Raw genomic sequence first — 26,697 nt, 5'->3', positions numbered from 1 at the left:
TTTAATATTCCAATCACTCAAAGAAGAAGCAAAAGAGATGTAATACAGAGAATGCAAACCGAAGCACTCCAGCTAGCCTCCCAGAGAGGCATGCTCGGCCAGCTCCCTTCTGGATCCACTTTCCCGTGCAACCAGCCAAAGGCGGGAGTCGCTTTCTGTCGACGACTCTATCCCACATCAGGGGCTTTGCATGTGTCCTTTTATCTTTCTAGAATGATTCTCCTTTCCTCGTCTACACATGGCCACAGCCTTTTCATCCTTAACTCCCAGCCCACATGCCATCTGAAGAGATGCCATCCTTACCTACCCAGGTAGGTTCTTCTATCACATTCTATCACATTCTATCTCAACCCTTTTGTTTTCTCCTTCATCGCATTAATCACATTTTGAAACTATTGTATTCGCTATTTTTTCCCCTTCCGTTTCCGACATATGCTCTATGAAGGCAGAGCCTCATCTCTCTTGTAGTCACACTGGAGCTGAACTCAGTTCCTGACTTATAATAGTTGTAGCTCGATAAACCCTTGCTGAATGAATGAATGGACAAATAACAACCATCTTGGCATCCTGATGATGAGAAAGTAGGCTTATCTGACCGGTACTTAAGAGACAATATCATACAGTGGTTGAGAACATGAGTCCTGTGGCTGTGGTTTTGCTGGTCACTCGCTGTGTGGTCTTGAGTACTTTTGAGCCTTGGTTTCCTCACCTAGAGCACAGTAAGCAACTCACTGAATTTCTGGGATAAGAGAGGAGCAATGTAGTCAGCAGGTGCTATCTACTTTTACTTAGGAGCTCTAGAGAAGGATAGTCCAAAGTCATTCCAATTAAAATAATGATATATAAATCCTCTTTGTTTGGACCACTCCACCAGCACCACCACCAATACATACCTCTTCTTAGCTCAAGGATCCGTTCCTTCAGGAAACCTTCCCTGAACCTCCCACCTTGCATTAGAGCTCCTGATGAGCACTCCATGGTACCTACAGTCTCCCGGAGCTGTCATAACACAGACTCTGATCCAGTGTCTCCAAAATGGTCTGCTCTGGGGGTGTGCCCCACACTACACACCTGGAGTGGGAAGGAAATATTAGAAAGTCTATTTTGGAGAAAAAAAAAAAAACAAGAGAAAAGAAAAGAAGTGTGATTCATACTCAGTACGTTGTTTGATCTTGGTATCCTCCCCTTGTTGCTTTGTCAGTGAGGTGTCCGGTGCTGCCCAAGGTGCTCCGGAAGGGAACCGGATGCCATGGTGTTGCAGGAATGTTAGTGCACCCTTGCCTGTTTGGTCTCCTGGTGGTTCATGTGGCTTGAGTGGGCTTTGCATTATATTTTCTGGGTTAAAGTCACCCTCATGAATGGACAAATGGCTTAAGAAACCTCTTAAATAGGGATGCCTGGGTGGTTAAGTGGTTGAGCATCTGCCTTCGGCTCAGGTTGTGACCCCGGGATCCTGGGATGGAGTCCCACATGGGGCTCCCCACAGGGAACCTGCTTCTCTCTCTGCCTGTGTCTCTGCCTGTCTTTCAGTGTCTCTCATGAATAAATAAAATCTTAAAAAAAAAAAAGAAGCCTCTTAAATAGAAAACACAGATTAAAATAAATACTAGTAAAGGAAGCATACGTGAATAATAAGAAGGTGGCAAACTGACACTTTTACTATAGCTAAGGCATGAAATCAAATCTGTCAAAATTTGGGGGGAAGCAAGAAGTGAAATTTTCAAGAAGACTATTTGAAATATAGATTTACAAGTGTTATAATTTTTTTAAAAGATTTTATTTACTTATTCATGAGAGACAGAGAAAGAGAGAGAGGCAGAGACACAGGCAGAGGGAGAAGCAGACTCCATGCGAGGAGCCTGATGCGGGACTCGATCCCGGGACCCTAGGATCATGCCTTGGGCCAAAGGCAGGCACTAAATCGCTGAGCCACCCAGGGATCCCTACAAGTGTTATAATTAACAAAGAACCTCAACCACAAGTGAACTTGGTACCTCGAGTGATATTAATATACTATTATATAGCATATAATATACACTATAATTTTAAAATATATATACATACTGATAACAGTATATATAGTTCTGATAAAAATATTTAACTGAAAAAAAAAATTTAACTGGCAGAGATATGTGATCAAATAAATGTGTGTGAAGACCACTGATCCAATTAGTGGCGCCCATGACTGATTTTATTCACCATCGTGCTATGCTGTGTGTTCCCACAGCACATCTTGTGTTCTAATGACCCTACAAGTCTGCGGAGGCCAGATTTTCTTCAGCTACTTCAACCAAACATTACTCAACCGATTGAATGTGTAGAAGCAGGTATAAGAATGCAGCTAATCTTCTATTAACTAGATACTAAGAAGTTTGCAAGAGAATAAAATAATGACATTCTTTTTTACTATTTTTTGTTTATAAAATATAGTGTTTTTCATAAAAACATGCTATTTATTTTAGTACATAACAACTTATAAGTGTTATTATTAGATTACTTAACAAATAGACATCTTAAAAAATAATCAAAGGCTCTTTGGTGTCCTCAGTAGTTCTTAAGTGTGTAAAGGACTCTCGGAATCAAGGAATTTGAGAATTGCTGTCCTGATGCAGAGATCATACTCTATTTGTCTGACTCCAGCACTTCCCACAAAGCCTGGCACATCATAGGCTTCTATTAAAATTTTTGAGTGAAAAAAAATTTTTGGAGTGAATAATTGAATGGCTGAAATTTTAGAAAATTTAACCTGTTATTTGGTGAGTTCCTTGCCTTTCCTAGTAAAGCTGGCATCTCTCTTCTTACATCCCACTTGCTTGCTGTAATCACATTTCCTGTGGGCCTGGACAGGCTCTCTACACTCTCAGTCTCTACTACAGATCAGGAGGTAAAGTAAATAGGTGCTTCCGAATGTTCATGGTCGAGATGCTAGAGGAAACTAATTACAACTTCAGTATCTGGACTCTAATTCCAGACTCTGGGTTGATCGTACACTGAAAATCACCATTTATAAAGAGATCCTATTTAACTTTTCAACTTCCCTTATGTTTTATTTTAATACTTTTAAGAGGCCAGAAACCTTGGACACTGGACACCAGTAGAAAAACAAGGTGATAAAATGAAAAATACTCCTAAAAGTGTGACCCATCACCTGCAACAAAGTCGCCTGATGTGCTTGTTTCAAGTACAGAGAGTTGGATGCACTCCTGATCTCCTGGAGTTGACTGGGGCCCAGGGATCTGCATTGGCATACGCTTCTAGGGCACATTTACCGGGTAAAATACACGGTACCCCAGTTAAGTTTGAATTTCAGATAATCTAGTTGGAACACACTTATGTTAAAAATCATACTTGGTATAACTGAGATTCAGTTCAATAGAATTTGTATTTTCATTTGTTTATCTGGCTGCTTTATCCTAGGGAGAATCCTTTTGCACAGTAGTCTAAGAATAACTGGATTTTGAACCTTCTGGGAATTTGGTGAGTGGATTAAAAGCAGTTCATTTATCAATAAATTTAGATCAGTGTTTCTGAGCCATTGGAATCACTTGGGGTGCTTTAGAAACTATTGGATCCCACCTCCAGAGATTCTGATTTAATTGATCTATGGTGGACCTTTGCACTTGGCATTTTTCAAAGCTCTTTGGGTGATTCAATATGCAAGCAAAGTTTAGACCCAGAATCGGAAACGAGAAGTGGCGAGATTGCTGGAATTAATTATGAATGGATGGCATTAAGACTGGAATATAACAGTAAGTGGTCAGAGTGCCCATACATAAATCACTAAGGTGTCTAATAAATAAAACCTTGGGTTTGTGGTCAGTGATTCCAATTTTTTGTACGTGAGGTTGGCAGATGGGGGATTGCATGTCTTGAGGAGGATGGACAAGGGGACGTGATTGAGGCTGGATATCAGAATCTTCTAGGAATACTGTCCAAGTACTCATACCAGGCTAATCTAGTCCATCCCTTATCCAAGGGATTCTAAGGCCTCTCTCTCTAACCCTCATCCCTAACTAAAAAGTCAGAGAACTATTATTCTAGCTAAGAGATGATAGAAGCTGAAGTAGAAAGGGATAGAAGCCATGAGAATGGCTTGGGACAACCAAGAAGAGGGAAAAGGAAAATAAGCACATTATAGAATAAGCAGAGCTTGCACATAGTAGTATAAATGACCACATAACTTATGAATACGTAGAAAGTTTGGTCAATATTTACTCAAATTTGGTGGAAAGAAATAAATCATACAATAAGTAATTAGTAGAAAGAAATAAGTAAAATAAATAAGCATGAAGTACTCTTTTCTAATAAAACTTTTTTATTTTGAAAAAAAAAACACGCTCAAGTCAATGGTGGGATATATAGGATATAATTAATTAATTAATTAATTAAGTTCATTGATTAACGATAACTTGAATAAGCCTAGCTGCTGTCTCTGCCATTTACTTGGGGACCCCTTCCTGAGGAGAAGATATAAAACCTCAAACAAATTAAAAATCTTCTTTAGAGCTCTCTGAGCATCTCTCAAACCTTTTTAATGCATTTTTTTTTTTTTATGATAGTCACACACACAGAGAGAGAGAGAGAGAGAGAGGCAGAGGCACAGGCAGAGGGAGAAGCAGGCTCCATGCACCGGGAGACCGACGTGGGACTCAATCCCGGGTCTCCAGGATCGCGCCCTGGGCCAAAGGCAGGCGCCAAACTGCTGCGCCACCCAGGGATCCCTAATGCATGGTTTTTAAGCAAATTTCTTTGAGTAAAAAAATCTGTTCTTTCACATGAAAGATAATTTTCTAATTAATTTTTACTTCTTTATATTTACTTTATATCATGCCAAGGGCTGGGTGGTAAAGGCTTGACTGGTATGCAGGGATTGGACCTAGAAGTATTTCAGAGTCTAGAAGCAGACTTACTATGGGCTTTAGGGTTGCCAGGGGCCAGCCAAGTGCAACGGTTCACTCAGGTAAGTGCCTATGAGGCCCCTGGATAACACCACCCCCATCAAACCAGAGCAGCCTCCCCTGAGCTCCAGCTAATGGTCGTTACCATGACAGTGAGGCATTTTAAAATACTTCCGCAGAAGCGGATTGTCAGCTCTGGTCTTTAAAATCACCCGAGAACCCTTAAAAATATATTGATGTTCAGGCCTTCCCTGAGCCATTAAATCATAAACTCCAGGGGTAGTGTTTGGGCATTGGAATTTTTTTAAAGCTCTCTAGGTGATTCTACTGTCCAGCCAGGGCAAAGAGCTGCTGGCCTAGACAACGGGACATGCTGTGTGTGGTAAGGTTCAACTGCAAACCAGGCGCAGCAGGCATTACGATCAGAAGGTAAGTCACAGTGCAGGGATAATCGGCCAACGGGGTGTCAAAAAGGCCACATTCCCGAAGCCACCAGTACAAGTGCTTCTATCAAATCAATATCAGAAAGTTAGTCAATAAACATATGGGGTGTCAGATCGTTTTTTTTAATCAGTGAACTAGTGCTTAGCAGAAAGGACTTTAGAAATGGGCTGTCCCGACAGAAGGAGAGTATGTTGTAGACCACTCCCCAACTTGGACAAACATTGAGTAGGAATCTAGTGACACTTGTCAGGATGGGGCCCAAAGTGTGATTCCTGTGTCCAGCCACTAGATCAGAGCACCGAGGGCTACGCTCTTCTGACACCGATGTACTAGAACCCTGCTTCTGGAATCACGTTGCATCTTCCTGGAGTGAGCCTTTTGTGTAAGCTTTGGTCCGAGCACCTAAAAGGACCGAGAGCTTGGTGGAGCTTCGTCAACCGCACAGAACAGACAGCCTGCTAGCAAATGTTGATTTAACAAATGCTGGAACAGTTGGCAGAAATTGGTTTGAGACTTACTGAGAACTCGGGAAGGATAGTTCATTCTCACCTTCCTAAAAACTCTTAGTGTTCCCTGTCTACCTGTCTGAAGGACCGGAGGGTTAGATGCGACTGACTCGGGTCAGTTTTGTAACTCACTGAAGGACAATATGACCCAGTATTGTCAAATTCTCCTAGGTATTTTTTAAGACAGAAAAATATTTTAATCGCAAATTTTAAATGTTGCGAATACATTTCAGTTTATAAGGGGAGAAAGAAAAACAAACAAACAAGCAAAAACCCCTTGAATAGAATCAACAACTTCTTTCTGAGCCAGCTTGGACCTGAAGGCCATGTACGTAATAGTGTGTGCTCTCCGGCCTTAGCCCCTTGAGAAGCCCATAGTCAACCTTGGCCCTCAGGAACCTCAGGATCTGAGAACTCAGAGATCCGTCCACGCAGGAGGGTAAAAGCCAGTCTTGATGGACAAGGGAAGGTGGTGGCAGGAATTCGGAAGGGAGAGAACAAGAGTGTCGCAGGGAGAAACCTTGGCAGGAGACTGTTGCTCGGTACATCTTCCACCTTCTGCAGGCCGGGGCCAGCTCCCAAAGGCAGGGCCAGAAAGAAGCTTGTAAATGTGCCGCGACACTCCGTGGAGAAAGCAGGAGGAGCAAGAGTTATAAACAGGGAGAAGCTTATTGACTTATTTACTTTATCAATATTAGAGTGAGCATCTGCTCTGTACTCAGTCTTGGACTAAGGCACTGGAATAAGGGAGCTGGTGGGGGTCCAGGAAAAACATTCCTGTGTTTTCCTTTACTCCCCCACACGACACTTCTGGCACCAGATGCTGGGTTTTTTCCCTCACCAGGCAGTTCTCTGAGACACCAGCTGGGTATCCTATAATTCAATTCAGTTCGACACCACCTGAGTCAACGTCAGATCTCACGGGGTAAGGGTCCACAGAGCTGCACCCACTCCAGATGCCAGTCGCAAAGTCCCGGTTTGTCACACGTGGGCTTCCGACCTACTGCCTGTAAGTCAGATGTTTCGTAATCCCTTCCTTGGGTTCAAAAATTTGCTAGAATGGCTTATAGAACTCAAGGAAACACTTAGTTTGACCACTTTATCATAAAGGACGTAATTAAAGATATAGATGAACAGCCAGATGAAGAGATGTGTAGGGCGATGTGGGTGAGAAGGGGGATGGAGCTGACCTGCCCTCTCAGCATGCCATTGTCCCAGCTCTTCCCAAAAACTCCTGGGAGTTTTTATGGAGGCTTCCTCACTTAGTCATGATCAATCATTAACTCAGTCTCCAGACTCCCTCCCCTTCAGGCAAGTGGGGTGGAAAGTTCCAAGGTTCTAATCCTGGCTTTTGAGTGACCTGTCCCCATCCTGAAGCTATCCAGGAGCTCACCGTGAGTTAGCTTATTAGAACAAAAGATACACTTATTACTCAGGAATTTCACAGGAGTTAAGAGCTTTATGCCAGGAACTAGAGTTAAAGACCAAATACTAGAACAAAAGATGAGCCTAGTGTTGTTATCACTTAAGAAACTACGAGGACAACCTGAAATCTGGCATTGTGATGCCCCCAGATATGGTTTTCTTTTTTAAAATTCCCCTGGCTATTCGGGGTCTTTTCTGATTCCACACAAATCTTAAAATAATTTGTTCTAACTCTCTGAAGAAAGTCCATGGTATTTTGATAGGGATTGCATTAAACGTGTATATTGCCCTGGGTAACATTGACATTTTCACAATATTAATTCTGCCAATCCATGAGCATGGAATATTTTTCCATCTCTTTGTGTCTTCCTCAATTTCTTTCAGAAGTATTCTATAGTTTTGAGGGTATAGATCCTTTACATCTTTGGTGAGGTTTATTCCTAGGTATCTTATGCTTTTGGGTGCAATTGTAAATGGGATTGACTCCTTAATTTCTCTTTCTTCAGTCTCATTGTTAGTGTATAGAAATGCCATTGATTTCTGGGCATTGATTTTGTATCCTGCCACGCTACCAAATTGCTGTATGAGTTCTAGCAATCTTGGGGTGGAGACTTTTGGGTTTTCTATGTAGAGTATCATGTCATCGGCGAAGAGGGAGAGTTTGACTTCTTCTTTGCCAATTTGAATGCCTTTAATGTCTTTTTGTTGTCTGATTGCTGAGGCTAGGACTTCCAGTACTATGTTGAACAGCAGTGGTGAGAGTGGACATCCCTGTCTTGTTCCTGGTCTTAGGGGAAAGGCTCCTAGTGCTTCCCCATTGAGAATGATATTTGCTGTGGGCTTTTCATAGATGGCTTTTAAGATGTCGAGGAATGTTCCCTCTATCCCTACACTCTGAAGAGTTTTGATCAGGAATGGATGCTGTATTTTGTCAAATGCTTTCTCTGCATCCAATGAGAGGATCATATGGTTCTTGGTTTTTCTCTTGCTGATCTGATGAATCACATTGATTGTTTTACGGGTGTTGAACCAGCCTTGTGTCCCGGGGGTAAATCCTACTTGGTCATGGTGAATAATTTTCTTAATGTACTGTTGGATCCTATTGGCCAGTATCTTGTTGAGAATTTTTGCATCCATGTTCATCAGGGATATTGGTCTGTAATTCTCCTTTTTGGCGGGGTCTTTGTCTGGCTTTGGAATTAAGGTGATGCTGGCTTCATAGAACGAATTTGGAAGTACTCCATCTCTTTCTATCTTTCCAAACAGCTTTAGGAGAATAGGTATGGTTTCTTCTTTAAATGTTTGATAAAATTCCCCAGGGAAGCCATCTGGCCCTGGACTCTTGTGTCTTGGGAGGTTTTTGATGACTGCTTCAATTTCCTCCCTGGTTATTGGCCTGTTCAGGTTTTCTATTTCTTCCTGTTCCAGTTTTGGTAGTTTGTGGCTTTCCAGGAATGCGTCCATTTCTTCTAGATTGCCTAATTTATTGGCGTATAGCTGTTCATAATATGTTTTTAAAATCGTTTGTATTTCCTTGGTGTTGGTAGTGATCTCTCCTTTCTCATTCATGATTTTATTAATTTGAGTCTTCTCTCTCTTCTTTTTAATAAGGCTGGCTAATGGTTTATCTATCTTGTTAATTCTTTCAAAGAACCAACTCCTGGTTTTGTTGATCTGTTCCACAGTTCTTCTGGTCTCGATTTCGTTGAGTTCTGCTCGAATCTTTATTAACTCCCTTCTTCTCTTGGGTGTAGGATCTATTTGCTGTTTTTTCTCTAGCTCCTTTATGTGTAAGGTGAGCTTTTGTATTTGAGTTCTTTCCTGTTTTTGAAACCATATCTGGGGGCATCACAATGCCAGATTTCAGGTTGTACTACAAAGCTGTGGTCATCAAGACAGTGTGGTACTGGCACAAAAACAGACACATAGATCAGTGGAACAGAATAGAGAACCCAGAAGTGGACCCTGAACTTTATGGGCAACTAATATTCGATAAAGGAGGAAAGACTATCCATTGGAAGAAAGACAGTCTCTTCAATAAATGGTGCTGGGAAAATTGGACATCCACATGCAGAAGAATGAAACTAGACCACTCTCTTTCACCATACACAAAGATAAACTCAAAATGGATGAAAGATCTAAATGTGAGACAAGATTCCATCAAAATCCTAGAGAAGAACACAGGCAACACCCTTTTTGAACTCGGCCATAGTAACTTCTTGCAAGATACATCCACGAAGGCAAAAGAAACAAAAGCAAAAATGAACTATTGGGACTTCATCAAGATAAGAAGCTTTTGCACAGCAAAGGATACAGTCAACAAAACTCAAAGACAACCTACAGAATGGGAGAAGATATTTGCAAATGACATATCAGATAAAGGGCTAGTTTCCAAGATCTATAAAGAACTTATTAAACTCAACACCAAAGAAACAAACAATCCAATCATGAAATGGGCAAAAGACATGAACAGAAATCTCACAGAGGAAGACATAGACATGGCCAACATGCATATGAGAAAATGCTCTGCATCACTTGCCATCAGGGAAATACAAATGAAAACTACAATGAGATACCACCTCACACCAGTGAGAATGGGGAAAATTAACAAGGCAGGAAACAACAAATGTTGGAGAGGATGCGGAGAAAAGGGAACCCTCATACACTGTTGGTGGGAATGTGAACTGGTGCAGCCACTCTGGAAAACTGTGTGGAGGTTCCTCAAACAGTTAAAAATAGACCTGCCCTACGACCCAGCAATTGCACTGTTGGGGATTTACCCCAAAGATACAAATGCAATGAAACGCCGGGACACCTGCACCCCGATGTTTCTAGCAGCAATGGCCACGATAGCCAAACTGTGGAAGGAGCCTCGGTGTCCAACGGAAGATGAATGGATAAAGAAGATGTGGTTTATGTATACAATGGAATATTACTCAGCTATTAGAAATGACAAATACCCACCATTTGCTTCAACGTGGATGGAACTGGAGGGTATTATGCTGAGTGAAGTAAGTCAGTCGGAGAAGGACAAACATTATATGTTCTCATTCATTTGGGGAATATAAATAATAGTGAAAGGGAATATAAGGGAAGGGAGAAGAAATGTGTGGGAAATATCAGAAAGGGAGACAGAACGTAAAGACTGCTAACTCTGGGAAACGAACTAGGGGTGGTGGAAGGGGAGGAGGGCGGGGGGTGGGAGTGAATGGGTGACGGGCACTGGGTGTTATTCTGTATGTTAGTAAATTGAACACCAATAAAAAAAAAAAAAAAAAAAAAAAGAAACTACGAGGAGCTCTGTGCTAGGAACCAGGGCAGGCCCTAAGCAGACCTCTAAGGAAAAGTCGAGAGACGCTCTCAGAGTCCGAGATCTGCCAGCAGAACAAGCTTGGAAAGCCTCCTGGGAGCACCAGGGATCTGTGCCCTTTGGTGCCTCTTGGCCTCCATATGCAGATGCTCTTTTCTGTTCAACTGCTCATGATTTCAGGGTCTTGAAATAGAGACCATGACCTGAGCTGAAAACAAGAGTCAGATGCTTAACTGATTGAGCCACCCAGTACCCTCCTTTTTTTTTTTTTTTAAATTGAAAAAGTAATGCATTAAGAAGGCCAACTACCCAACCAACACTAAAGGAAATGCAATATAACTTTAGTTTTCCTTCTATCCTAGACTCTCTATCTTGGGAAGGAGAACATTAAATATCATCCCAACTTCATGGTCTGGGACAGAGAGCACTGGGAGGCTTGGAGCTTCAAAGTTTATACATGAGGTAGCTCCAAAGTTTATACCAGGTAAAGCACCACCTGGTTTTACTGGGCTACACAAAAGGCACAAATCCTCTGTCTTCCTATTCCTAGACCACATCACCACTATTGTAGGTGATGCAACAGGCTCCACAGATTGTGGAAGCTAGAAGGAAGCCTAGAAGTTACCGCTATTCAGCTTCATTTTACAAATGGGAAAATCAAAGTCCAGGGAGTTAATCAGCTCACATAAGATCCCATAGCAGAGCACTGGCTAGGGTCTGTCTAGACTCCTCCTGATGCTTATTCCCAACTATCCCAAAGCAGTGCTGGAGACTGGCCTTTGGTTCTCCTAAAAGAAAGTAGTGGGGATCCTGGAATGCGATATGAATTTTGCTATCATACTAGGAAAGGCTAATTAATTCCTAATAAAAAAAAATCGAACCTATTAAAAAGCAAAATTAAACTTTTTTTTTTTTAAACAAACACATCAATGACTAAGGATATAGGGAGCATCCAATATACGAACCACCGTCCAGAACAGATTGAAAAAAATAATTCAGAATTAGGACACTACACAAAGTTAGTAGTTTATCTATTTCCAAGTGTTTAAAACTCAATTCAATTCAAAGGTATTTTTTAATACCTTCCATTCTTCAGTGTTGTACTAGGTGCTGTGGAGAGCAAAGAAAAGCCTAACCCACGTCCATGTCGTACAATACATTGAACACCACTGTGTTCACAACCACCTAGTGAAGCTACCACGTGTACAGAGGTAAGAATGGAGACTCAGAGTTTACAGGCACTTCTCAAAGTTTGTGTCTAGTAAGCAGCAAAAATTGGGGCTCTAACACGGATTTTTTAATTTAATTCCACATCAGAAATATTTTTCATTATAGCATTTTAAACAACAACTTAAAGAGTCATACAGGGGCGCCTTGGATGGCTCAGTCGGTTAAGCATCTGACTCTCGATTTTGGCTCAGGTCATGATTCAGGGTCGTGAGATGGAGTCTCTCAGCGGGCTCCGTGCTGGGTGTGGAGCCTGCCTAAGATTCTCTCTCTCCCTCTGCCTGCGTCCCATCCCCACACCCACCTCTAAATAATAATGATAATGGAAATAATAATAATAATAATAATAATAATAAAAGAAGTGAAAAGTCAAACCAAGCAGAACATAACACGAGAAGAAGTGATATGGTGCCTTTTTCAGTAAATTCTGTGAAATGTAATCGAGTGGCTTAAAAGCATTGACTTTGAAGTCTGGGTTTGAATCTCAGCTGGCTAACTTAACCACGTATATGACTTTACCCTGATTGCTTAAAGCTCTCCAAGACCCTAGTCAGGGAATACGTATGCCTATCTCATACATAAATCTCATTTTGAAGATTAAACTAAAGGACATAAAGCATGTAAGAATTTCACACTTGCTGACTGCATGAATGCTTGAGAGGGTGTAGCTAAAAATAATAAAGCAAACATGGGAAGTCATCAAAGGCCTCTTAGAGGAGGGGGCATCATGCTTTGTTTCTGGTGCAGGTTCCTATTCACTGTGAGTTTCTAGAAACATCCAAGGTACACAGGCCTCCTACCCTGAGCAATAAGAAGGCATGGGAAGCATTTCCATTTCTCTCACAGTCATCAGCCCCCACACAGCTCTTGCTACCTGTACTGTCAAGATGAAAATGGGGTGAGAAGTAGCCCAGGGCAGGGTCATAGAGGAGCTGACAAGTTTGTGCTTCTGGTTCTCTCGGAGAGCTTGGCTCTGCCTTCCCTGGCTGCGTAGCCGGGCCGTGGAGCAAGTATCAGACATGCTGCTCTGGGTGGTGGCCAGACAACACCTGGGCTTTAGGGTGACAGATGCAGCAACATTTTTGCTGCCCTAATAGGAAAATTGCTTTCTCTCTCTCCTCTCTCTGCTTCTCCTCTTCTGTCTCTCTCTCTTTTTTTTTTTTCTTTCTCTCCTCTTCCTCAAAATTAGTCTCCAAAGAAAAATCAGTCTTCAAAGTCTAGAAAAAAATGTAGCTTTCCATCTTGCAAGTTCTTCTCCTCTATATATTTAGTCTCCTGGAGAGAGTTCTTCCAGGAATGGAAGGAAGCAAAGAAAGAAAAATATATTGATGGACTGGTAGCGTGGAATAAAAGCAAATTTCCCGTGCTCAGATGCATGCGAGCTGACTTCATTATCGGGGTCACTGCGATAGTGTGGTAAGGCCCATTATAGTGTCAGTCCTGGTGTCCCAGAAGACACTCTTGTCTTCGAAGTCCACTGATAAGAATCCCAAGTGGCTGACATCTTTTTTCAATTTGTTGCTTTCCATATGAAACACCTGGGACATGTTTGTACCTTAAAGCCTGGACACTGGCCATTAGCTGTCGGGCCCTCATAACCTGCTGGGGTCGCATCCGATGCACAGCTTCCAAAGGGCCATGATGTCTGGACTCAGGTTGCGTGAGGGCTTGGGACGCCAGGCGCTGACTGAGCTTAAGTGCTCTACTCACTGACTCTGCTCCTTTGTGACTTCGAAAGAAATATGCCCGCGGGCAAAGGAAGCCACGGATATATGTGTTACGCAATGAGAAATGAAGCAATAAAATCACTGCACCACCCATTTGGGAGATTGTCACACCTCAGGATACTCCTGCTGTGTTAAGCAATGTCATAAAATTCCCAACACAGCATCTGGATTGAAAATAAAAACACATCATCTAACACTAGAGGGGGGTTGGCCAGAGAATAAAAATGTCAGAAAAGGACAAAAACCACTCAACGCTAAGGTGGCCAAGAATCACTTGTCTGCATGTGCGACCAGACCAATGTCAAGGCAACTGCTGAGTGTCTCTCCAAACTCCCTTCCCGCTCTCCGGCCGTCCGAGAGCCCAGCACCCCGCCGCAGCACTGTTTCTAACCACCTCTCTGCTCTGCCTGTCTTCACTGTCCAGCCGTTGAGGCATGGAATCTCCGTTCTGACCCCAGATTCCCTGCTTGTTTTTGGTCCTTTCCATACACCTTCACAGAGCCTATGCTTCAGCCATTCTCCCTGTGTAGACTCAAAATGCTCCAGAGGGACAGTGCGCTGTTGGGTGGGGAGCCTCTTCAGGACAGGCCGCTTGTGCCTTCACTGTGTCTGAAATCTTGGGAGAGCGACCTGGGCTTTCGGGATGCAGGGTTTCACATCCTGTACAAATAAGTGCATCCATCATACAAGATTGTATGAGGATCAGAGTCAATATATGGAAATGCTTAGAACACCTGGACCAGAGGAAGTCCTCAGACCTTATGGTCTAGTATTACCGCAGACTTTTATAGCTTTGCTGTTTCCTCTAGGCATTTCCTAGAATGCCTTCGGTTTTGTTCCCCGTCCTCTGTCTCCTTGTTCCAGTTCAAATGTAACCTCGTTTCTGGCAAAACTCCCCGCTTGTGCAAGCATGCCCATGCACTCCCATGCCACGGCCCCTGAATTATCGTTAAAACGTTGCTACTGATTGTTATTGTCTAGTTGTGAGCTTCTTAAGGATAAGGTCTGTAGGGGACCCCTGGGTGGCTGAGATGTTGAGCATCTGCCTTCCGCTCAGGTCGTGATCCTGGAGTCCTGGGATCAAGTCCTGCATCGGGCTCCCCGCAGGGAGCCTGCTTCTCCCTCTGCCTGTGTCTCTGTGTCTCTCATGAATAAATAAATAAAATTAAAAAAAATAAGACATTTTCCATATTTATTAGGAGTACACAGAAATGAGCAAAATATGCCACAAAGTTGCAGAGGAGTCTTCAGAATAGATGTCGTGTTGTCTGCCTAGAATACTGGGCTGCTTGGAAATCATGACCTGTAAGTCTAAAAAGTCACTTTGTTGGCTTGTCAGAAGGAAGTTCAAACCCTGGTATCGCTCTAATTCATGCGATTAATATCCAGGGAATGTAAACCAAGTGCGTACTTTTAAACAATGAAAAATAAATAAAAGCTTTTAAAAAAGAAAAGGATAAGGTCTTTGTGGCTCCTTCAAGTTTGTTTCCACCCCAGTATTTCCCATGGATGATTCTCAATCGATATTTGTTGAATGAATAAACTAATTAAGCAATCCACCAAGTAATCGAATATCGTCTATTATGTGTAAATGAATAGAATTCTTAGTGGTACACGGAAAAGTTAGAATAAAAGCTTATATATATGAATGGAATGATGAATTCAGTCCCTTCTATAAACTGCCACATGGCAAGATTTGTTTTGTGTTCCAAGTCAATTCACTCGCCAGGTCTACACCAGCCTAAAGCTGTCTCTACAGTGTCAACTGACGTGGATGTTTGGAATTTATTAGTCATATAGTTACGGCTGGCAAGTCCAAATAGTGTAGACTCTAATGTATATTTTTAGAGAGTACGTATTATCCCTTTAGCCTTTCTGTGACCACCTAATTTACTAGGCCCAATTCCAAATCTGTGCGTCCTTTTTCCACATCAACATGTGGCTCGCCCTATTATGAAAAGGCCCCATTCACTGGAACCTCCAAAGATGAACTTACTAGGGGTTCACATACTGTTACAGCTGAATATACACTGAGTTGGCCACAGTCTGCAGGATATTGACCCAAAACTGTCCTGGAGGGCAACATAACCAGAAGCCAACCCCTATACCCATCAGTGGAGTTAGAGATCAGGTTTTCTGGAAAGGGATGGCATTTTGCATGAAATTTTTTTTTTTTTTTTAATGAATCTGCCATAGACACCAAATGTTTTCTCCTCTCCTTGGGGATTTCTCTTTTCCCCCGTTTTTCTCAAAAGGAATTTTCTAGCATTTTAGTGATGGATCATGGGGCAGAGATTCAGGACATCTGGGTTCCAGTCAGTCCTGTTGCTGACTGAGGCGTATCTCTTCATGTATCTGGGCCTCAGTTTTACTTGGTATAGAATAGTCTCCCTCTTTGGGCCATTAATAGAGAACAGTTTGTTCTTAGAGTCGCATAACAAAGTAGATGCTCTGTTAATCCAAAACAGTTTGTCTTTGGAATATGATGACTGAAATCCCTATGGCTTATATGCAGCTGGTTTTCAGTAATTTTAAGAGGATATCTTTTCCTCTGTGCAGAAAAATAAAAGAATTGAGCCAAATGATGTCTCCAAGAGCTAGCAGTTATCTTGGACTATAGTCAGTCTCTTTGCTTACCTTGCTGTTTACTTCTAGGAGGCAAAAATTACTGTGAAAGTCACTCTTTCTACAAAACTATCATTAGTAGGATTTGTTTATTAAGAACATGCTATGGGGTTCAGGGTAATCGTAATCATTGGAGAATATGAAAGAAGCCCAGGTGAAATAAAACTGCTGTGTCTCTCTGCCCCAAATACAACTGTTATCAAAGAAGCGGATTTGATAGTAGAAATATAATTTTAATTTTATTGGCTCATTTTGGTGACTTGGAAAACTTACACTCGAAGAGTAAGAATAGGGTGCTTCAGTTGGAGTTGTTATAGTAGACCTGCACTGGAACATTTCAATTATTATAATAATGTCATTTACATATACAACCTATAAGACCATTATATGTGATTTATTAATTAATCCTAATCTGTAAAATTTACCTAAAAATTGTTCTAATTTTATTAAATGTGCTCTCATCATTCATACTAAATAATTATATAACCCCATCATTGAGATTCATTTTGTGCAAACAAATGGGTTCTTTTCAAGTTAATGAATCATGAACTCATTAAATAATATACCGGTAGAATTAACATTTCTTTCATTAATTACAATTTTAATATGGCCTCTACTAGAATTCATAATAGAAAGAGAGGATATGTAAAATAAAATGCAGCCCCTTATTCTTGATTAATAATGAGTTAGTTGTTGAATTTGTTAAATTCTCCCTTCCCTGGGCAAGAAAGTGAGGAGGAAGGATTGGTGAGAGCTTAGGGTTACAGTCCTGGCCAAAGATACAAAGTGGGGGTGGAAAAGGAGAGAGTTTCCCATCGCTGTGGACATGAGGACAAGATGTGTGGGTCTCAGAAGGGAGTGTTGGAAGCTGAACTTCCTGGAGATCCTCTAGGCAATTTCTCAATGGGATGATGTTGATGTCTGGGGAGGGATGTGCTTGATCCTGTGGAATCTTGGGAGCTGCAGAACAGTTTACGTCCCTGACCTTCACTAATGAAATGACAGCTGCCCTTCCCCCACCCATCACTGTCCCACTGATTCAATAAGATAAACTACCCCCGCTCGTTTCCAAACATCCCCTGGATGACTTTTGCCTTCATTCTCTTTTAAAATAATAATAATAATAATAAATCAGGTAATGGCTAGAGTACTTAGTGAAATGATGTTTTTTCCACCAAATTGCCAGTCCTCCCAACATTGTGCTATATTCCAGAGTAGGGATTTTATGAAAAATCGGTCTGCCAAGGGAGCAATGCTTGTGTTCTGAGTACGGTTGAAATCCTGTGGATGCCTAGAGTATGACTGAATAACCTAGTGAAGCTCATCATTTTAGAAATACGTCTTTCTTATGTCAAGTGTGGCTTTTTTTTCCCTTTTCTTCGAGTGTAAGTTTTCAAGTCACCAAAATGAGCCAATAAAATTAAAATTATATTTCTACTATCAAATCCGCTTCTTTGATAACAGTTGTATTTGGGGCAGAGAGACACAGCAGTTTTATTTCACCTGGGCTTCTTTCATATTCTCCAATGATTACGATTACCCTGAACCCCATAGCATGTTCTTAATAAACAAATCCTACTAATGATAGTTTTGTAGAAAGAGTGACTTTCACAGTAATTTTTGCCTCCTAGAAGTAAACAGCAAGGTAAGCAAAGAGACTGACTATAGTCCAAGATAACTGCTAGCTCTTGGAGACATCATTTGGCTCAATTCTTTTATTTTTCTGCACAGAGGAAAAGATATCCTCTTAAAATTACTGCAGCATCAAAACACTAGGCATCTTTGGGAAGGTAATGGTTTCTAGGGATGTCACAATAAACCACTATAAACTTGGTGGCTTAAAACAGCGGATATCTATTGTCTCACAGTTCTGGAGGCCAGAAGTCTGAAACCAAGGTATGGGGAGGGCCACGCTGCTCTGAACGCAATGCCCCTCTCCTAGCTTCTCGTGGCTGCCAGCAGTCCTCGCTATTGCTTGGGTTTCGACTGCCCTCCTAGCTCTGCCTCCATCCTTACACATGTCCTTTTCCTCTTTGAGTCTGACTGGGTCACATCTCCCTCTCTTTTCTCTTTTAAGGAATTAGTCATTGGATTTAGGGCTGACCCCAAACTCAGGATGAGCTCATCTCAAGATTCTGAACTTGATTACAACTGCAAGGACTATTTTCAAATAAGGTCACATTCTCAGCAAAGGGTTAGGACTTGGACATGACTTTTAGGGCCACTTGAAGCACAGTAAGAAGTGACTTTGAAAGTAGAGAAGAGAATTCAGATAGACAGGTGGCAAGTGCTGTCCAAATTTCCTCAGGTGACCTAAGCCGTCAGGTACACATTTACCCTTAATTTGGGTTTCCGAGTGGGTGTCCTAGATCTCCTTTGTCTTTGTCTTTTTTTTTTCTTTCTTTCTTTCTTTCTTTTTTTTAAGATTTTTAAAATTATTTATTTATTCATCAGAGAGAGAGAGAGAAAGAGAGAGGCAGAGACACAGGCAGAGGGAGAAGCAGGCTCCATGCCGGGAGCCCGACGTGGGACTCGATCCCAGGTCTCCAGGATCACGCCCTGAGCTGAAAGCGGCGCTAAACCGCTGAGCCACCAGGGCTGCCCTCCTTTGTCTTTGTATAGAAAATGTGGAAGGGAAACGTCAGGAAAAGAATGATTTTGGACACAAGGGGCAGAAGATATAAATATAGTGGCTTAAACAAAAAGGTGGTTATTTTATTTCACGTAACAGAACATTTGGAAATAAGTAGCTGTTGTTGACAGTTCAGTGACCTAAACTTGTCAGGGGATCTCTGTAATTTTCTCGGATATTTCTTCATTTATGTTCTTTCATAAGACGGCCGGCTCAGTTCCGTGTTGCAGAAATGTACTCAAGGCAGAAAAAGAGAGAAAGACCATGGGCGTGCTGGGAGTGCTAGACGTCTTTTATACAAAAAGGCAAGATCTTTTCTTGAACCCCAGCAGACATTCAGTTTGCATTTTATTGGACAGAACTGTGTCAATGAGCACCTCTAACCACAAGGTACAGGGAAGGGAGGACAGGGCCAAGGTTTTCAAAGTTCACGTTATACATCGCTTCATTTTTACCAAAGATTTACATTAGTGCCTGTTTGCACTAACCAACTGAAAGGAATCTGAAGAGGATTTTCACTTTTATGAGAAAAGGAGAAAACTGAAAATAACCATTCAGCATTTTCCAGTGAGCCCTTACGGAGGCAGTGCGCACGCAAGCAACGGGAATGGCCCGTAAGCTCCTTCCCCAGGGACTCTGCTTGGCAGCTCTACACCAAGCCACTGGATCTTTGAATTGTGTCTGTGAGCATCTGTACTGTATCTTGATTTGCTTTATGCATCCATGTGTAAGGTGTGTCTTAACCTATCAACAAAGCCTTAGAGAGGCTATTTTTGGGGTCTGGGGATGCTCAAAAAATGTTTTCCATATAAACTAATTGTAACTGCTGTTTTGCTTTGCGCCATTTCAGTTTACAAAATATTTCATGGGGACACTCTTTTGGGTAGTGAAGCTTCACTGGCTTCTACAGTGGGGGAGGCAAGGAAGAGGGAAGTTAGATTGTCTATTGGGTTTGCTAATCAATAAAATTGCTGAGGGGAGAGAAGTGTCTTCCATTACTTTAGCAACATATCTCTTTCATGTATCTATACCAGAGAAGCAAAGGATAAGAAAAACCTTGAAATAGGAGAGCAGGATTCCAGTGCTAGTTGCACCATCATTCATCTTTGAATAGGTGATCTGAACTGACTGGACCTCAGTTTACCTCATCTGGAAGCAGGCAGTGGACCAGCTTGCTTCGTATGTTATCTCTACCTTTGAAAGTTTATGATTCTATTGATCCATTATCAACAGGGTATTTCTTTTGGCTACTCTTGTAATTCCAGGGGTGGTTTTCCACCGAATTGCCACATCGAGGAGCATCATTACCACTGAGAGTATCAGAAGGAACTATGGAGATACAACTCCCTTATTCCGTGAAGTATGGTTATACTGGTGCTAGGGAGAGAAAATGAATCTTTTTATTTTATTCTTCGTATCTATTTATATATTTGTTTTTTGTGTGTTTGTTTTTTAAGAGGGTTAGAAGAAGAGGGAGAAGCAGACTCTCCACCGAGCAGGGAGCCTGATGTGGGGCTGGATCCCAAGACCCCTGGATCACGACCTGGGCTGAAGGCAGAGGCTTAACCGAGTCCACCCAGAGGCACCTATATATTTATATTTGAATTAGGGTGAGCCAACTCGTTCCGAATATAGCCAAGCTTAGGAATGACTGCAATCATTGAAAGTTTATTTCAAAGCAATTGCAAAATTAGATGAAAGCCTAACAATTTCTGAAATGTCCTTTTTTTGGTGGCTGCCAAATGAGCCTCTGGCCTCTTTTGAAGGATGTGCCCATCCTCAGAGCACACCAGAGTCAATCACATGCACGTTGCATTGTCTCCTTGCTGGGCCCTGGTGAGGAAGACATCCTTTTGCTCAGGAAAGAGAAGCCCCACTCCCATTTTCCTCAAAGGACTGACTCATGAGGCTATTCTGATGATGCTCAATAACTATCCATAGAAGTACATGAGCTCAATCAGGCAGGAAGTGAGGCCCTTGAATTAAATCAAAGGTTGTGGCAGCATTTCTATCTGTTTTTGCAAAACTCATGAAAGGGTTTCATTTCATGTGGTATGAAAAATCAATAAGCAAGGAGTGATTTCAGTCATTTAAGTGCAGTATGACTAAAATTGGCTGTGGAGAACCCACAAATGGAATTCTGATAGTCATTAAATTTTGACAATTTAAAAAGCACACAGATAAGTGAAATATATATATTCTGCTCAAACTGTGCTTAAAGTATTTTTTTTTTTTACCTGACATGAAAACATCAAATATTTGATGTCTATATAGAGAGTGGGGGAAACATCACTTTCATTAGAAAAGTCTAGTAGGCGAGGTCTACTGCAGTGTGTAAGAGTAATGGGATGAGCTGTGTATAATCCTATCTATGCCGTTCTTGGCTCAGACCCATCCCTCCACCTCCGCTCCAGTCCTGACTCAAGTATATTGTCTCAGCTTTCAGTATAGTGCCCTCAACCACGGGCATTAAAGGATTATGTGGTTGAGACACTCCTCCAGTTTCTGTGTCCTAATTAGTCCAGAGTGTGGATGAGTGGCACCAATCTTCTTAGTGAAAGACATAGGGAAGTGATATTCAAGCTCTTATGGTCCTATAAAAACCACCTAAAATAAGTTTGATTTTCATTAACAAAGAAAAATGGACCTTCATATAGTTAAAGTTTGACATCTATAAATTTTCATCATGAGCAGTTTTAAAGAATATAATTTTTAAGTTTTTCCTAAGAATATAAATTCTGGCACGTTGGTAACACTGACATCTAAAAATGAAATGGTTACTGCAATCGTTTAAATGTATCCAATAGGGACCCCTGGGTGGCTCAGCGGTTTAGCGCTGCCTTCGGCCCAGGGCGTGATCCTGGGGTCCCGGGATCGAGTCCCACATCTGGCTCCCTGCATAGAGTCTGCTTCTCCCTCTGCCTGTGTCTCTGTGTCTTTCTCTGTGTCTCTCATTAATAAATAAATAAAATCTTTAAAAATAGAAGCATCCAATAAAATTTATATAATTTAATGATTTCATATTTACGATCATCCATTATTAAACTACAGGAACATTCCCCTCTTAATTGCATAAAATTTTATATTGTTCCTTTTTTAATGTAAACTTATATTTCCATTTCACTTTTCCATATCTTTATGTTGGAAAGTCTTTTATTGGTCATTCTATGACTTAAAAAAAAGTGTATATATGTAAATATATAATTAAAAAATGTCATAATCATGGGCTTTTTTTATTTAAAATGTCATGAATTAAGATAATTATTATTAGCATACTACTGACCAAACAGCATAAATTATTACACAGTTGGATAAGTGTGTAATACTTAATGAGAATAAAAAGCAAAATCACAGCAAAGATGTATTTCTTAATAAGATGAATTGAACTTCAGGGGCTCCTGGGTGACTCGGCTGGTTAAGCATCAGACTCTTGATTTCGTCTCAGATCATATCTCAGAGTTGTGAGATGGAGCCCATAGTTGGCTCCGGGTCAAGCCTCCTTAGGAGTCTGTCTCTCCCTCTCCTTCTGCCCCTCCTTCCCACTCATGCTCTCTCTAAATAAAGAAGAAACGATGAATTGAACTTACCTGTGAACAAATATTATTTATTGTTAAACAGAGTTCATCCTTATGGTGATTCTATTTTTTTGTTTTTGTGGTTGTAAGCATTAAAAAACTTGTTTGCATAGGTAAATAGATGAGAAGGGAAGGACTTTTATTATAAAAATCCCTTTAACATTTTCTGAGTTACATAATTGCATAGGGATCTACCGTTTAAAAAGCCATTTCTAAAAAAAAAAAAAAAAAAGCCATTTCTAGTGATTTGTCTTTAATAACTTGATTAGGTCTTCCTTCAATTTTGTTGATGGCAATGACTTGGAAATCACGTAAGTCACAAAAGAATGTGTTAGCGACTAGAAGGGTTATTTACTTTCTCAAAATAAACTCGATATTTCAATTTGGTCCTTGATTTATTGCTCTGGTGCTTTTTACACCCCAGAGGAAGGGCCAGCGTAAGATTCAGGAGGCCAGCATAAGGCTCACTGGGCTTAGAGCTGCCAGGGGCTTTTCTTTCTTGTGCTATGTTTGTAGAACTCTACAGGTAAGAAATTGTATGGAGCAAGAAGGTGGTGGTGCTGCTTGCACAAGGTGGACAAATCTCAAGGTTTTTGAACTGTACATTGACAACCTGGAACATACCTGGATCATAAAGAATATGAAAGAATATAAAAAGTAGGCTTTTGGAGAATGATTAAAGAAATACTTTTGTCAGAATTAGAAAAGGCATAGGAAAACATAGGTTGTCTATAACACAGTTTAGAGAAAGATTAAGACTATTCAATATTTTGGCAGGAAGCAAAACTAGGATCAATGGTCCCATCAACAGGAGGAATTTTGGACAACTCTCACTCCCACTGATGCAGTAAGAGTCCTCACTCCCTTTACTACCGGAAATAATCAAGCAGTGACTATACTATGTTTTCAAAGGATGCTGTACAGAAACGTTCTGTATCATGCAGTGGGGTGGAGCAAGAGACCTACAGGATCCCTTCTACTTTTGAGATTCTATGTATCTTAGCCTAGAGAAAACAGAGGTGTTCTAAGAGCCACAACTCCCAGTAGGAGTAAAGCAGCATCTGTGTTGAAATAGTAATATGCTTTCCATTCATAAAATGTGTTGCCCGTTACCTAATGTAGTGGAACATTATTTGAACTCTTTGTCTGGTAGTGTGGATGGATATGCACAGGATTAACCACACTCCTCTGTCTAATCCCCTTTGTGGCCAAGGGCATGAAGTTCTGAGACTACTGGGTTTGGAAGTACAGTCTGTGGCTAAGGCATAGAACCAAGCCAGGCTGCCCACTTGGGGATCAAAGCAAGATATTTGTGCTCAACCAGTTCTCTGACCAATTTAGCTAACCATATGTGCTTTTCTTACAATTAACCTCAACTCAGGGGGGTTGAGATTCATTTAAACGCTATACTTGATACTAAGGCCCACAGTAGTCAAACATTTATCTATCTAGGAAGGTATTTGAATTTGAATGATTATCAATTCTGGAAGTCCCTTGGGTCATTTTTTTTTTTTTTTTTTTTTTTTTTTTTTTTTTAGATTTATCTATTTATCTTAGAGAGGGTGGGAGGGGCGGAAGAAGAGGAAATCCCAAGCAGACTCCAAGCTGAGTGCAAAGCCCCAGCTGGGCTCTATCTCATGACCCTGAGATCACAACCTGAGCTGAAATTAAGAGTTGGAGGTTTAACAGACTGCCACGCTGGCACACTTGGGTCAATTTTTAAAATATTTTATTTATTTATTTGAGAGAGAGAGAGTGATTGAGTGAGGGAGAGCATGATGGGGTCAGAGGGAGAAGCAGACTCCCCACTGAGCAGGGAGCCTGATGTAGAACTTGATCCCAGGACTCTGGTATCATGACCCAAGCTGAAAGCAGATGCTTAACTGACTGGGTCACCCAGGGGCCCCTGAGTCATCTTTTTTTAAGAATGTGTCTCTGGGCTGCCATTTGCCCACCCAATAGTGTGGTTTACTATTTATCTACATATTCTTCAGGTGTTATAATTAATACATTCATTTGTTCTGCACTTTAAAATGCTTTTATGTGCAATGATTTTACTTAACCTCATCAAATATGCCCTTTGATCAGACTTTGTTCCTGTGCATCATGCAGCTATATCTTCTCCAAACTAAAGTCTCCAAATAACAAATGGGTAACTTAGCCAATTTGTTTGAGTTTCAAAATTCATATATCGTGCTTGAATTGTGTACAAACAAGTCCTATATAAGTGAAATTATTGTTTAATTTTCAGGGTTTTATTTTATTTTTTAACATACACAAATCTTAATTTAGGTAGAGATGATAACTTCTACAAAGTAATATATGCTTATTCAAAAAATCAAAACTACTGAAGTGTATGAAAGTCCTCCTCCTCCTCTCTCCCTTGTTATAATTCCACTCCTCAGAAATAAGAATTATTAACTGTAATTAATCCTTAAAGACCTCTTAAATACATATATAAATGCACTTTTTGTATTACATGCTGTGCTATAACTTGCATTTTTAGATTTTAAGTAGTTATTTTTAACAAAATTAGATTTTAAACTCTGAGCTTGTTGAGGAAACAGCAGTCCCCAAACACTGCCCTCTCATCATTTCCTGCTCCCCAGAGTTAATCACTAACATTTTTAGCTTCTTATCTTAGTATTTACAGTTACATTTCTTGGTAGTATGCTTATAGTATATTGCTATTTTTTTTTCAGTGTAAGCGGTATTTATTGACCCCCATGCACATACACGCACACACCTACAAACCTTCATCTTCTTTCTATCCTACGGGTACAGTCATAGAGTAGTTTGAGTATCAATATATATTATTTACATTACTATGAGTATGTACATATTATTCACATTTGAACAATGTGGGGATTCTATGATTAGTTTTCCTTTCCTGCAACCCTTCCTGTTTTCCCTAAACTTACAAGTTTTTTTTTTTTTTTTTTTTTGGTTTATCTGTTTGCCTGCTTGTTTTACTCTAAAGACTTATCACCTAATGCATCTTTAAACTCTCCAAAACCAGTGTAAATTTAATTTCAATAGGCACAAGGATAGGCATTTCACCAACTTCATCTTCTTACAGGAATAGCTTTGATAAATATGTTAAGGAAATATATATTTAAAAAAACAATTTGAGTCAATCTATTCTGACTTCTGTCATTTATACATACAACATATCATTCATATAGTATATAAGCCTTATATGATTCATTTATTCTGGTTGAATATGTTAAACCAAATTATGATTGCATTTTATCCATCCCTACTGCATACTTTTTACTATTTTGCATACAAACAATGCTTGATAAAATTTCCATGTAAATACTGAATGAACATGTCTAAAGGGTCAACAATAATTAGCAAAATCATCCTACTATAATTTTCCTTGACTCTGTGCTCTTCATACATCTTAAGAACAGCGAAACACCTTGAGGACACAGAATCTTCCAAAACTTGAGAAACTATTTTTATTCTGAGAAGCCCTTTGGGAAAACTCTTGTTGAGTCAGGAAGGTTAGAAATACAAACTGTAGTGACCCTAACAGAAAGAAGTCTCACTCACCTCTCTCAAACAGGTACTTAGGAGAAGTTGAAATCTGGTTATCTTTCCTTGTCATCACCCCCACCCATGCCTGCTCTGATCTATATCTAGCAAACCCAGTGTGCAAATAATATATATTTTCTAGCCCGTTTTTTAAAAAAATCTTTCCAACCCCTTTCATTTCTCCTCCTGTAAATAACTAGTTCCTATTGTTGCTTTGACTTACCTCTTAAGTTGACAGCATTACTAGCCTGTAGAGCTATAGTGCCTGGGGAAAGAACGGAAATCACTTGCTCTGGCAAGAAGCTCAAGCCCAGCCACCCAATTCCCCTGAAGTGGAATATTTTTCTGGCATACAAGTTAAAACAAGATGGGGCAACTCTATGTACTTCATGAAATGATTTTTACCATGAACCACGAGGGAATTCTAACAATTGCTGGAGCAAGGATAAATGAACGTGATGTGCTACTGGCTATGCATTGGATTTTCAAATCTGGATTTCAAAACTGTCTATGAACATAATAGGTGGAATAAAAATGGGAAAAAAACGAGAAGTTTTCACATGCATCTTGATGTGATTTCATTTCATTTCAAACCACGTTTTAGATATTCCTCTGTTGCTATTATCTACACATATAGGTATGTGCTCTTTGATTCAAGCTCTCTTCTCCATTATTTCAGTTATTCACACAACATAGATGGAATAGCACAAGCTCAGTCACATCTGGTTGAGTGGGTGTAGTTGACTTTTGAGCTAATTTCATAGTTTTCTCCCCAAGACACACCCATA

At 40.6% G+C, this 26,697-nt stretch overlaps 1 long non-coding RNA gene across 1 annotated transcript in view; it reads right to left on the bottom strand.

The window, feature by feature from the left end:
• LOC111091083 overlaps positions 1 to 26,697 on the bottom strand; it is a 116,457-nt gene that overhangs the window by 12,742 nt on the left and 77,018 nt on the right. The gene's annotated exons all lie outside the window — the stretch shown is intronic.

The sequence above is a fragment of the Canis lupus genome, chromosome 19, assembly GCF_011100685.1.
Source record: "Canis lupus familiaris isolate Mischka breed German Shepherd chromosome 19, alternate assembly UU_Cfam_GSD_1.0, whole genome shotgun sequence".
In the NCBI taxonomy this organism is placed as follows: Eukaryota; Metazoa; Chordata; class Mammalia; order Carnivora; family Canidae; genus Canis; species Canis lupus.
Note: the sequence above shows the minus strand (reverse complement) of the source record. Positions and strands in the feature narration are given on the sequence as shown.